The sequence below is a fragment of the Magallana gigas genome, chromosome 6, assembly GCF_963853765.1.
Source record: "Magallana gigas chromosome 6, xbMagGiga1.1, whole genome shotgun sequence".
Taxonomy (NCBI): Eukaryota; Metazoa; Mollusca; class Bivalvia; order Ostreida; family Ostreidae; genus Magallana; species Magallana gigas.
The window spans coordinates 47,154,738-47,160,839 of NC_088858.1; the positions used below are offsets into that span (position 1 = coordinate 47,154,738).

The 6,102-nt window shown below is 34.2% G+C and overlaps 1 long non-coding RNA gene across 1 annotated transcript; it reads left to right on the top strand.

The window, feature by feature from the left end:
- The first annotated feature begins 2,490 nt into the window (after positions 1 to 2,490).
- Positions 2,491 to 4,787, top strand: LOC136276201 (uncharacterized). Its single transcript, XR_010714629.1, has 2 exons — positions 2,491 to 2,522; positions 4,379 to 4,787. It is a non-coding gene; the product is annotated as an uncharacterized lncRNA (long non-coding RNA).
- Positions 4,788 to 6,102: the final 1,315 nt, after the last annotated feature.

The window sequence follows — 6,102 nt, forward strand, 5'->3', positions numbered from 1 at the left end:
ATTAACACTTTCCGGAATGTAAACACGGCGGATCTAAACAATACGGGTGTGTATTGTTTTGCATCCCATCACATTCATTAAATTGACAGTCTATAGAATTAAAGACATGCTACTGTTAAGAGTCGCCGTGGCCTCGTGGTTAGTGTACAGGAATGCAAAGCTAATGTTCGCGGGTTCGAAACCCGTCGTGGCTGGTTTTATCCTTTTTATATTGATTCACAATTTTATTTCTCTATTTACTCTTTAATTATCAACATTTGGAGGATTTTGTTTAAGATTTTGAAAGGTGGAAAGGCCTCTAATTGTTCCGTGGACAATTAGTATACTAGTTCTCTTTATGTTTTTTCTTCTTCTTTTTTTTCTATTTACCTCGGAGTCACTTTTTTCTCATTAGGTTTATCCAAACAACTTAAACTTTATGTAATTGCTCATTAAAAGTTATGATACCAATTGTCCCTGTATCAAAAAACTCTCAGAACTTACAGAGTTACTGCCCTTTGAGATGGAAATGCTTGTTATCGCTATTCCTCTGAAACCATAAGAGATAAAGACTTGGAACTTTTACAAATGTCTTTAGTACAATTAGAGGGTTCTTCAATCTATTCATACCGAAAGAATCCGAGGCTCCATTCTAGTAGGTATTACCCCTGAAAGTATTTAAATTTCCGTAAAATCACCACCAACTTTTTTATTACATATCATAGAGACTTCGGACTACTTGGGATGGAAGCGTCTCCCTTGGCCGAACAATATGAGATAAAGGTCAAGGTCATTTTATTATCTTTTAATTATTGAGTTTTTAGATCTCTTTTAATTAGGCTGCTAGAGAAAAACTTTTCATCGATGTAGTAGAACATCTTAAGACATTTTAAAATATAGCCCCTTGGCTCACACCTTTGAATAATTACAGAGTTATTGCCCCTATTATACTAAATACTTGTTATCGCTATTCCTCCGAAACCATAAGCGATAGAGACTTGAAACTTTAACCAATGTCTTCAGTACACCAAGAGAGTTCCCTAATCTATCCCGAGGCCCCCTTCTAGCAGTTATTGCCCCTGAAAGTATAGAAACTTTTATAAAACCACTTCCAACTTCTTACTATCTATCATAGAGACTCCGGACCACTTGGGATGGGAGCGTCAACCTTGGCCAAACAAAATGACATAAAGGTCAGGGTCATTTGGAAATGAATTTTCATATCTCTTGAAACACAGAATAACAGTTAGGGTTTCAACAACTTGCTGGATTGCGCAATAAGGTATTCAATTAGGTCAGCCAGGTATCACATCAAGTCATGTGGTTACTCAAGTGGAACTTGGTTTTACAGTCAACTTATTCATATTGTACAAAGATAGCTAGCCTCTACAACACGCTCTTCTATTGTTTGGTTTCTGTTTGTACGCTTGTGGAAAGAATATTCACTTGGCTTAGTTTTGTACAGAGTAAGTGCAAAAAATTTCATACTAAGGCAGATCGAGCAATGTAAATGATCGCATGGATTTTAGAAACGGGGCGTTTTTGTAGAAACTGATGGAATCGAGTCGATGTTACGTTGTTACTTTCTTGGATCTACTAACATTTAGAGACTATGTTGAATGAAGTGGCGCCGGGGTTTTCAAAAAAATGCACACGTTATGCATTCTGTATGAGCGACACACGTGTTCGATATGCTTATGAAGTAAGGCAGCATTACATGTATCAATGTACAAAATATTCAAAATAATACGGGTACCTTGGAAATTCTTTAAAAGAATAAAGATATTTTGTATTCTATTGATTGTTATTTCCTTTAATCTTTAATGCAAAAATTTTACTACAAATTAGTTTATTCATCTGGAAATTATCCCCTTGCGAAGGGAATATAACAGCGCTACTAAGTGTGCGTGTGCACGCGCGTGCACAACTATTTTACGTCGGAAAGGGGTGCACTTGATTTGATTTTATATTAATTACTTTTCAGAATGAGTAACATCATATTAATTTATAATCCTTTTAAAAGTATTCGTTGTGTATTGTTAAAATGTTGTTATTGGCAGAAATGTTTGGTTCTGATTTAGATAAATTTTCCATTAAATATTATTAAACATTTAAAAAATGATAAAAATAAGCAATATTTGCTCTTGGTAGTTCTGTCCAGTTGGTCTAGTGATTTTAAGCATTAAAACTATAAATGTCATAAATATATTTCAGACTTTTTCTGCTATGGAAGAGACATTCCACCACTTATCAACTGAGACTGAAACAAACATATGCATTTCTTGTGCAAAGAGTTTGTCACACAATGGGGTTTCAAAGGCATGAGCAGACTCGCAACAACCGTCACAAAACGCAGTGAGGTATATACCAGAAGACGTTATTAAACAGGGGTTATTTCCAGAGGCACATTAACAATCACCATGCATTAAAGCCACAGGCATGTCTTAAATGCAACGCAAGACACGTTTACAAGTCAAGTCTTCTGCGCCACACAATGAGCTGTGGCTACAGCAGAAAGGATGGCCTTCAAGATCACATCCATGGTAAACACGATTGCAATGCGCGGTATATATGCCCTTACTGCAAAGCATGCTTTCAGTAGAGATCGTCATGAAATAGACATTTGAAGTCAGATTGTTTAAAAAATTAACATACAGGTTGAACGACAGTACATTTAAGCTTACAAAACTTTAAATAACATAATTTGCATTTCAATTTTTCACAATTCAAGGGTTCTTGGTTACATTTATTTAGAGTTCATGCGACAGTTGGGAATCACTTGGCGTATAAAAATTGCATACAGAATTAATACATAATGAAAAGATTTCTGGAATGTTTTACAGATGTGTGAAGATTTTTGTATAATTATTCCATCGATATTAATTTATGAAGATTAAACCTTACTTACCTCTTTACCGACACAAAAATAAACGTGTTTACGATCGCGATAGCTTTGATTCAGTTATGAGTTTCGAATCACGCCGTCTAACGTTATCGGCATTCGACGATGTCGGGGAAAAAATTCAAAAGAGATCTGTTGCTCTTCTTTGAATTTGTATTTCGTGTTATGGGTTATTGAGATAGTTGACAGTTTGTTATTGTCATTTTACATCATATTACCAAATTTAAAAAGTTAAAAGACTTTAAATTCATCTTATAATACAATATTTTTTCTATTGCAATTGAGACGCTACACATAAAGATACTCTGCACAATACAGTGATCACGATTATGTCTTTTGGTATATAAATTATTATTATTTTTATTATAATTTGGTATATATTAATGAAAATGAGTAAAAGAAATATTTCATGTTTAATATATTGTATTTAATTTTCCAAACAACATATTTGTCTTTTTCTATAAGGGATAAAGGAAACGTTCACCAAAAAAAACACCTTTTTGGACAGTTTAACCACACTTTGACAAATTTTTAACCAAGAATTAAATTGTAATGATTGTTGTTTTCGTCTAAGGGCGTTACTTTCATGAGGCATTAAAGTTTCAGAATTTGTCGTACATATTACCGAAGTGCCGAAACGTCAAACTGCATTGTATATGCACTATCTGCGTCAAACAAACGTTTCAATGGCCTATATTTCAAATTAGTTAATTGCTGTACCAACCAACCATAACTTGCAAACAGTGAAAAATAATAGAGAATAGGTTTTTTATGATTAATAATAACTGAATCATTGGAATTTATCCCAAAGAATAAATTTTTTATACAAGAAACAGCAGACCTGATAACATTAAACTCTAAATACAATTCATTTCGATTTCAATCAGGTTCGGTTATCTTCAATCGGGTTTGGCAAACTCAAATATTAGTCGGGTTCAGCATCCTTTTCATAAAGAAATGGCGAAAACAACAAGGATCGGCTGCAAACGTTTTTCCCAAACCCACCCAGTCCTCAGACGTTGTAAATGCATACGTTTTTGATTCACTTACTAATAATTTTAAAGTAATTGTGCTAACAATATGGTTTATTATACTTTCATGTCAAACATTGAAATCTGATTGGTTTAGACGCAGATAATAATCCGTGCTATTACTCTCAGCGTTAGCAACACACTTAGCAACGGGTAACACAATGAATTGTTACATGCGCGTAAATTAAGCGCGTACGGTTCGCCGTAGAATTCACGTCATTTCTAAACAAAAGCAGTAAAAATTTCTCTAAAATTACGACATTCAGTATAATAAAATAAATAGTGCCTGTTTGGGTGGATAACAATTAACATTGACCCCCCCCCCCCCCCCTAAAACCATTGTCAATCTCCGCTTCGCGTCGGTTGACAATGGTTTTCTCGTAGTGTCAATTTCAACTGTTACCCTCCCAAACAGGCACTATTTATATATTGTTTGTTGCTGAACAGATACTGATTTCATTTACAGTTTACTATAAGGACTTAAAAAATCAATTGTGAATGGCACATCAAGATTCCAGAACTCGTCATGGCTTATATCATCTTCCGCTTGTGCTCCAGCAGTGGATTGGACTCGGTCTTTAGTTGATTAATTTAATGTGAATTATGTAATTGTAATGCGGAATTTGCAAAATGGCAGGATTTCTTATGTCTTTGATGTAGGCAACTGTTTCCAGGGCCTGCTCAGGGCTTGGGATTATGTGGTCAACTGTTTCCAGGGTCCGCCTCACCTAGCCAATAACCCGCCTTAATCATATACATATATGACCAATATTGTTTATGCATTTAATTACATTTACTTACTATTTTCAATAATTGAAATTAAATATTGATTGTATTCATTACTGTGAAAAATATATTTCTTGAGCATTTGTTTGCATTGAGTATAATGATTGATTGAACACTTAATTTTGTTTATTGTATAGCCATATGCCTGCTCACCAAGTGGGTGACCAAAATCGCCTATTGGTGTTCTGCTGTTGTCTTTAATAAAATGTCGTTGTTTTAAATTTACTTTATCCATCCAGTTTTAGTCGTCTTCGAGTATGTGGAAGTATTTTTGTTTGATCACTTTTATGAAACTGTCGGACAGGAAGGCAACCTCGACCTGGTTAATCTGGTTTAGAAACTTTGAGGAACATTAAAGAATGTATGTCTCCTATGACCCAATTTTACCGTCTGTATATTAAGTTCTTTTGACATGACTTTAAATACATCTTTTGCATGCTTTATGAATAAATGGTCCACTATTTTTTGAAAGCTATATCGTCGGTTGCACACCGATGACAGGTAAAATGCTCCATTTTGTCTAAAATGTATAAAATGATGTATTTTTAAATTATCTAAACCTTGCCATCCTGAACAATTTATTTATTCAGCATTCAATCCGGAAATATTTATTTATATAAACTGTACTACTATTTAGCAGGTGCATGAAGTTATTGCTATTTTTATACATGTATTAAAAGGACATTGAAATTATTTCATTTGGTTGATTCTACCGTTGAATTTATACATGTTTAGTCTTTAGATAAACACTAAGAACAAAGATATCAATAATTATATACACATGCGCGGATCTAGAATTTGTTTTCCAGGAGGAGGGGGTTCAAAGGATATTTAGTTTCTACGGTAAGGAAGGTGGTTCTGATGCTTATTTTCGGTTATTTTACAATGTACAATTAAAACCCCCCCCCTCTAGATCAGCGCCCGTTCACGTGTGCTGGTTGCTTCTTCGACAATACTTGGTATATTATTCTCGCCTGACTTTTCGCTTTAAACGATCTGCATAAGTCGTATGTGTCTTTGCAACGACATGATTTTAAAAAAATACAATCACTTTCTTGATAGATAGTACTTGATTGTATAAAAACACCGTTTTCTTCGGTGAAACAGAATTGGAATTTATTGTAAATTTGTTTTTATTTTGCAAAATTTTCACGCACCAATTGTCTCACTGTAAAAGCAATATGACTGCCTTGTTCATCCCTCCTTTCCTGTCCTACTTGCATCTGCACAAGTTTGCTACTGTTAATGGTTTTATTTTTCAGATCACCTGTGTCACTATGATTAAATCTCTAGAATGAAACATTATCAAATTGCATATTGGAGATTTTCTTCTGTATGGGCTATAGTACTGAGATGAACGTTAAGACCTTTTGGATTTTTACTTTCATTCTAAGGAAAATGCGA